The 8301-nt window shown below is 38.1% G+C and overlaps 1 long non-coding RNA gene across 4 annotated transcripts in view; it reads left to right on the top strand.

The window, feature by feature from the left end:
* Nucleotides 1-8087, top strand: part of LOC106855511 (uncharacterized) — a 57102-nt gene extending 49015 nt beyond the window's left edge. For all 4 annotated transcript variants that reach the window (XR_015804834.1, XR_015804833.1, XR_015804832.1 and 1 more), the window contains 2 exons: nucleotides 3036-3165; nucleotides 5248-8087. This is a non-coding gene — a long non-coding RNA (uncharacterized LOC106855511). The remainder of the gene's footprint in view (nucleotides 1-3035; nucleotides 3166-5247) is intronic.
* The last annotated feature ends 214 nt before the right edge of the window (nucleotides 8088-8301 follow it).

Raw genomic sequence — 8301 nt, 5'->3', positions numbered from 1 at the left:
TGGAATTTCAGGCCTCCAAGGTGTGGCAAGAACAGGGTACACTGTTGGGTAAGCACTGGCTCCTCTGTGGATGCCTACTTAAAACAAGTAAGAGCTGAGTTCTCTGGCTGCCTGACACAGTCCAGTCCAAACAAGCCTGATAATGACAGCTCTCTTAAGAGCTGTCACAGCATCACATTAATAGTACACATTAGACTGAAATTTCTGAAGCTTCTTTGGAAAAAGATTTTCTCTGGCACCCATCTGAGGAATCTGGTTTTTTTGACATATATCTCAGAGCCTTTATACTTCTTAAAAACATATTGACATTTAAGAAATATATTCTTTGGCAATATTTAAATATGTCACATTTTGCAGAAATAAGACGGTAAAGGTGCTTGCAATTCACTTGGGAACAATTTTTGAATTTGACAAAATTCTGCTATTTCGGTGATCTTTGATATTTTCTTGAAATAGCACTGGAAAACCTATGTCTAGCAATAAAACCTCATTTAGTTGGACTGTTCAAATAAAAAACATTTCTTAAATGTGCTCACATAATTTTTTAGATTACCTTCTCCCCATGTATATTTGAGATTTTCCAGCCTCAGTCCTCTGGACTTTCCCCCAGGGAGACAGACACAAGGCTCCACAGTGCTGCGCCACCCTGGTTATATCTTGAGTAGGTTCAGGAAAGTTCCTAAGTCCATCAGGTTTACCTAAAAGCTGACAGGCTTACAAAGCTCTGGTGTAAGAAGTATAGATCCAGAACTTCGAAATGAGGCAAAAAAAAATCTGATAATTCTACTGTAGAGCAAGCAAGAAACACACATTAATAGAGCTAAAATATTTAAAGCAGCATTTTTTACATTAAGAGCATAGTCAGATTTAGCAAGGTCATCTTCAGACTCTTGTTGCTGATTTTAACTTTTGCCTGACTAGCAACAACCTGGGAAATATCACACTTCCATTTTCACACCCTTTGCAGTCATGCTGCATGGCAAAAATCATCAGAAACAAATGGATTCAGAGCCCTATGAAACCAACATATTTACAATCTAGTCCAGCTCAAAAACTCCTCAATTTCAAACTCGCTTAAACAGGTGCAAATGACAGCCTATTTATCACTTGATTCAAATGTCTTATTAAATCTTATTTATTAAAGACTTATGAAATATGCCATACTTCTAGCTCTGAAGGACACCTTTACTATATGAAAGATTTTTTGAGTAGTCTATGCAGTTAAATAAAAAAATAATTTTGACATCTTAAAATTTAAGAGTCATCATTCTAGGAACAATTGGGGCATACTAAGTAAGTGTCCATCACAAACAGGATGAATTTATGTATACCTGTAAATGAGAAGGTTACTTGTTAATGCAATAATGTGAGTATGTGCAATGTGTAACATACCACCTTCTCTAATATTTTGCATTTCCTACTTCCATTAACACCCAATGAATATGCAGCCTGAAAGGATAGAGCAGTGCTATGAGGATGGCTGTCAATACTGGCATCAGGACTGCTAACAAATGCCTGGCATTTCAATCAAAGGCAAGGCATGCACTGGACAGAATGAACCAACGGGAATTGATTCCCAACCAGATGCTGTGCCAAATCACTTGAATTTCTGCCCAGCGGCAATTGTGCAATAGCTGGAAGTTTGGATGCACATCCCTCATTGTGACTATGGTCATACTAAAAAGGGTGAATTAAATCAATACAAAGCTGCTTTCAGTTGGATGTGAGGGCTAACAGGAACGTGTTCCAGTTCAAAGCGGGGGTGCAGACAGTGACACTTGTTACTAAACAGTGGCTGGCAAACACAGCACAAAGAATAGACCTGAGGCATCAGTCTCTGTGCTGATGGGATATGTATCACTGAGGGAGGAAATCAAAAATGTACCATTTCCAAGATACCTCATCTTTTTTGGCAGCAAAGGTAGAACTGGGTGAAGGGAGTGAGGGGACACAGCACCACAGTGCAGAGAAGCCATATACTCTATTCTCTGCTTTAGCTTTTATATAAAGAGAGTAGACATTGAGGGTACAGAATCTTCCCTAAATCAGTCCAAAGAAACAGGTTTTGTCAGTACAACAAGAGCCTAAAATTGCTTACTAGGAGCTTTATTTGGGGTACAAACTGAGGCCCTGTCCCTGACCTCATATCCCTGATAGAGAGGTAGAGTTGCCATTGTGACCTCTTCTATCAGGCATGGAGGAAGAGAGAACATTATCTTGTTCTGACGTGCAGCCTTAGCAAATAAACATATATATAAACAGGTACTGATACAGCAGAAATTCCTAATAAAATATTCCTACTCCAAATATCACCTAAAGCCTGTAGCCAGGCTGGCTTTGAATTTGGAGTTACTCACTTTTACACCTATTCTGAGCAGCCATCATCTCCCAAAAAACAGCCATGGAACAAAAAGGTTAAAAGGACTGGTCCTGCAACTCTCGTCCCAGGTGGATATAGCTTGACCAGTACCAGCATTAATGAATAAATCACCACCTATATATAAGTATGTATGTGTAAGTTTATATATACTCCAGCCTATTTATATTTCTGTCACACAAGGCATCAGCTCAGTTCCATTTTATCTGGATATTTGCCCTGGGTTTGGCTGGGACAGAGTTAATTTTCCTACTTACAGCTGGTACAGCAGTGTGTTTTGGATTTCCTATAGAATTCTTGTTGATAACACAGTGATGTTTTGGTTGCTAAGTAATGCTTACCCTAAGTCAAGGACTTTTTGGTGTCTGATGCTCTGCCAGAGAGGAGCTGCACAAGGAGCTGAGGGGGGCATGGCCACGGCAGGTGACCTGAACTGGTCAAAGGGATATTCCATAGAATGTCATGGAGAGTGTCTAAACAGGGGGAATTGGATGTGAGGGCCTGATCACTGCTGGAGATGGCCTGGGTCTTGGCAGGTGGGGAGCCAGTGTATTGGGTATCACTCTCATTTCTTTGGGTTTTTCCTCTGTCCTTTTCCCTTTTATTATTATATTTTGAAGTTTTTAAATTATTAAACTAGTCTTATCTCAACCCACAGGTTTTACCTTTTTTTTCTGTTTCCCCTCCCCGTTCTGCCATGAGGAGGCAGCAGGGAAGGGAAGGGGATGAGCGAGTGGCTGCATAGAACTTAAATGTGGGCCTGAGTTAAACGATGACAATGTAAATAGGTAAATGTAAATTCTGTTCTTCATTGTTGTCTGTGATGACTTTTCCTTTACCAAGCTTTTCTGTGTACTATCTTGTTTTGTCAATCTGTGCCTTGGTGTCTTTGTTCCTCAGATGAAGTTCTCTCTCTCAAACAGAAAGCTTAGACCTCAGCTCTTCCACCTAAATTACGGAAGAGAATTGGTAATTAAGTTTTAACAAGATTTAAATGATATTAAAACCAGACAGTTAAAAGGAGACACTGCCTTGGGCTTTGTTGTAAATTTGTATAATTATTTTTAGTTCTCTGGAGGATGCATGATTATGTTTCTGTATTTATAAAAATACTGCCCTGAAGGCATGAAAATGAATTTTATAGTCCACTGATTTGCATATTAATGTCAGTCTTATGGTGTCAAATGTATTTTTTAGCAAATAAATGTCCATGACAATTATCAAAATTTCCAAAGAATTTTATAATATATTTGACCTGGATTCATAATTTATTTTTTTAAGTAAAGGCGAGATAAGAAAGCCAGTAGAGCACAATGATAAAGATACAGGAGAGGAATGAACCAGATGAACTAAACAAAACAAGTAAGGATTTTTAACTATGAATTATAATAGTTTTGGTAAATAAGCATTAAGTCCTGACTCAAGTTCTGATCCAAATCTCTTTAAAGACTCTTAGTCTGTAGATTTTTGACAATGCAGTTCTGTATGTTTGCCTTCTTACAGAAACATAATCACTGGGAAAATCATTCTCAAGATCAAGTGTCCTTATACACTTTTCAGACTGAGAATAAAAAACCAGGGACAAAAGATATTAGTTACTATGATCCAAAATCATAATAAGGAGCTGGAACTGTAATGTTCAAAGCTTGTATCACCAGTAGAGCAAAAGCTATGGCTTTATGGTGCAAGATCATGGAAGTAAAACCATCTCTTCCATGCTGCTACATACAGGAAACTGTAGTTAGGTTAAGGATTGTTGTTCTCATCTATAAATCTACCCTGCAAAATCCTAATAAATATACAGTTGCTCGAATCCCTCATTTGTCTTGCATTTCATAATTTTTAAGAGGTACTTTGAAAGACAGAAATCCTGTACCTGAAGTGCCAAGTAAAGCTATAGTCCTTTGATGCTTGTCTAGACAATACAGAATGACAGCAACAACATTGTACTAGTGCAGAACTCAGTCTTGTTACATATATGTAGATGAAATTCTTACCAGCATTCAGTCAAAAGACAATGAAATCAATGGGAGATTTCTCTGTGCATGGATGGAAAAATTACCATCATAGTTAATAGTAATCCATTTTGTTATCAAGATAAATCCATTGGCCTTGCAGTTTATCTCCCCATGGAACTAATGTATTGTCAGCTGAAATAATGTGTTATTATCACTACAATAATTATCATTGTAATAATCTTAAACCATTATTTGGATTAGAAACCTGTCATATTGTCCAAGTTTACGAGGAGAGCTAAATACAAGTTTTGTAATTTTTCCTTACAGAGAGTAGAGATGCTTGTTGTGGGCCAAAAACTATAACAGAAAGTGCCATCTTAGTGTCTAATAGTAGCAGATAAGGTGTATTTTAAAAAATTATCAAATGCCAGTCAACTGCTGGCTCAGGAAAAACTTGTTAGGCCATAAATGAACCGATCACATGTGCAGAACTACAATTTCCATAAAGTCTCATTCAAGGAGACATTAATAGTCATAACTTAAATGTGACAAAATGTTGTCACAGAGGGAACATACACCTGACTTTCTCCACCAGTCCCTTGCAAGCATAACTCCTGATATACAAACCTTTCCTCCATGTATGTTAGCCAGAATATTTAAAGGTAAAGCAAAAATACCTTAAAAATAAAATAAAATAAAAGCAGTCAAGACTGAGCAAAATGCTTCTGTGATGCTCCAATGTTGATGGTCAATCATGTATATAATCCTGGGAATGAAACAAGATAGTCTGAAGAAGCAAGCACAGAAAATTCTTATTTTTCTTTTCTTATTATTCTTTTTTTTTTTTTTTTAATCGAGGAATATTTTGTAGGTTATTGAGATCTTTTGTGCTTGGAATTTTTGTATCCACAGCTGCAGGAATTACAGACGTTGTTTTATAGAACTTGTCCTTGCAAAGTGCTAAGCATTGGCTTCAAGATGAATGCAAGGTAGGGGTGGAAAACCCCCAGGTCGTTGGAGTACCAAAGATGAAGAGAGCAACTGAAGTAATAACAATGGATCAGACATGAGCACACAATCTCCACCCAATCCTGTATGGAGTCTGCCAAGCAAGGCTCCTCTTCAAAAATCCCCAACCAAATCTGACCTAGCAAAGTTCTGTGAGTATGGACCTCTCTATATATGAGACTGGAATATTTTTGACTCAGAATCACATGCCACAAAACCATATTTAAGGTCTTGTAGTCATGATTTAAAATATTTGACTGCAGACAGAAAAGTGTACTTATTGTTAGTAAAATATAATTGATTTTTATTTGCAGTACAAACCATCCATAAATAAAAAGTAGAATTTGATGGTAGGACCTATTTATCTTCAAGTGTTTGCCAAAGATATAATGCTGCTTATATGTGCAAAATTATAAAGAGTACTGCATTTAACAAACACAAAGTATTTAAAAGAGCTACTGTAAAGATGTAGCTCAGGATTTTAAAATATTATCTTTCAGTTTTTCTGTTTTCTCATGGTTGGCCTAGGGTTAAAAATAAATTCAGACGAAATACTTTTACACATATACAATCTGCTTCATCAACAAGATAAAGTTTTGTAGGCAAATGTTCGGAATTGCTATCTGTTCCATTAATTTTCTTTTTAATTGATGTTGATAATTAGGGATCAATTACTGTTTGGCCTGACTCTTTGTGTGTGTGGCAGGTGAAAGATAAACAAAGAAGGGATGAAGAGATGACCAAAAGAGCCTTTCTTGCCCTCAGTCAATCTGCAGGAAATCACAATTGCAGCGCTCTGGGCCAGCCCATTCTGTCCCTTTAGGATGCAATACTCCCAAAATCCAGGCAAAGGGGCCATTCCTGTCTGTGCCATTGCCATGAATGAGGTTGGTTCACTAAAAGAGTAGCATTCGAGTGGTTCTGACAGTACCCCAAGGTGAGGAGGAATCCCAAATATTTGAATTTGTTGAGCCAATAAAATTCAGTCGTATCCCCTGTTTAGGTTGCTTAGATTGTGAACTGTTTAGTTGTAAGAAGAGTGAAGGTAAAACTGCTGCCATCTTTGGTTACCTTCGGTCTGCACAAAACCAGCACCACAGAGAGGCACTGGGAATCAGACAGGAGTGTGGATCTGTGTAGCCACATAGCTAACACAATCCTATAGAAAGCTGATTTATTACCAACTCTTGTTCCAGGAGTTTGCAGCCCTGTTTCATACTCTGAATGCCTCATCATACAGAACCTGCACCTCTAGACTCTTCCTTTTCTGGGTGGTGCAATTTTGAAGTAATACATTATCAGCTTTCATCAGCTGGTGATGCATTACGAGAACACATCAGAAAAACAGCTGGCTCAGTCTCTCAATCCTTAGCGTCCAGCAGCTGCTGACTGTCATGATATATTACACGAACCCTTCAGTCTATCATTGTAATACATCAAAACAAGGCACTGGTCTGAAGGTGTATTACTCAAAGAAAGGCAAAGCTGAGTGAACCTGTCCAGGAGAGGGGTTCTGGTTTAATTATGAAACAAAAGTTACAGTACGCTGCTCAGAAAAGGTTTGTTAGCTTCAAATTTTTGGTGCATTGGTAAAACACATTTTTCATTCATAAAATTTATACTCTTTGTACTAGGAGAAGGTCACATTGCTACTTAGTTTGGAGACAATCTCAACAGAGTTCTGTCAAAACACTGCAATGTGCTGTGTATAAGAGAGGCTGCGCATATGAGGGAGTCATGCAGGATTTGAGTTCAACTGTAAGCATCAATTTCTATTTTTTTCATTTCTTGTTGGAAATCCCAGACAAGAACCTGATATTTGAGAGTGGTAACTGAAAGCATCTCACCAGCGGGTTCTCACTGTTCCTTCATTTGGTGGCACTCCCAGCAGGTTCCAGGTGATGCTGTGAGTCTGCTGAAAGCAGCAGAGAATAGGGCCTGAGGCATTGACAGGGAAAGAGCTGGAGCTGAAAGAAATGAAAAAACAGAAAGTGAGACAGTCACCTGCAAATAAATATAAAAGATTATTTAAGTCAAGCCTTTTCATGAGAGTTTAATTGACTGTGGCTACTTGCATCAGACTTCATCTTGATGGATGAGCAAGCACCTCTCATTGATCAGGACTGCATACTTGACACAGGAATATCTTGGGCTGTTAAACTGAAAACAAACCTGTTTCCTCCTCTTGGGTCAGAAGTCGTGGCTATATTTCTCTCTTCATTTAATCAGGGCTTCTATTCTGTCCAAAACACACGAAATGGTCCCAAAATATTCCCTCTGGATTGGGTTCACACAGAAAGTTGGAGTATGAACTGCATTTTTCACCTGCAGACCCATGGATGGCAGGGGATATGATATGAAGTACAACCACTTAGAAATAAGGCAGTGAAAAGTTCACTTGCCTGTAATGCACAAGTATTATTTCCCAGTAATTTTTCAAAGACTCAGCTGCCATTTTTCTACCTATCTCAAGGTCCAGCTTCTTTATAATGGGGATCAGAATAGCTCCTTCAGTGTGTGCTACTGACTTCACATTGCAGTTTTATCAGTGCTATTGCAATATTAACCTCCATGGTCCCTTCCTTCTCCTGCCTGTCATGCTGCTATATGCTCAGTAATGCCCTGAGAATTGAATGCTTTCCTGATGAAAATTCCTGCAACCTTACTGAAGTCCTTTTCTATCCAGTTTCTCTAACTCAAAGTAAACTTTGGTGGGTTTGACTCCAATAAACATATTAAAACCAGTGTGTAATATGGTATTACTTCAATCTGTGCCTTTTTTTCTTTCCCTGCTATATTTCATTGCTCTAGCACAGAACACTTTAGTTGGAGAAGACTTATAACAATAATCTAGTAGATCTAAATACAGCAAAAGCTTTTTTGAGTGAGTTGTTGCACCTGAATGTACATTACTAGCAGAATAAAAACCCTAGAATTTAACTTCATGGTGAATTAGGA

The sequence above is a fragment of the Sturnus vulgaris genome, chromosome 7, assembly GCF_052056855.1.
Source record: "Sturnus vulgaris isolate bStuVul1 chromosome 7, bStuVul1.hap1, whole genome shotgun sequence".
Taxonomy (NCBI): domain Eukaryota; kingdom Metazoa; phylum Chordata; class Aves; order Passeriformes; family Sturnidae; genus Sturnus; species Sturnus vulgaris.
This window is presented reverse-complemented; position numbering and strand designations above follow the sequence as displayed.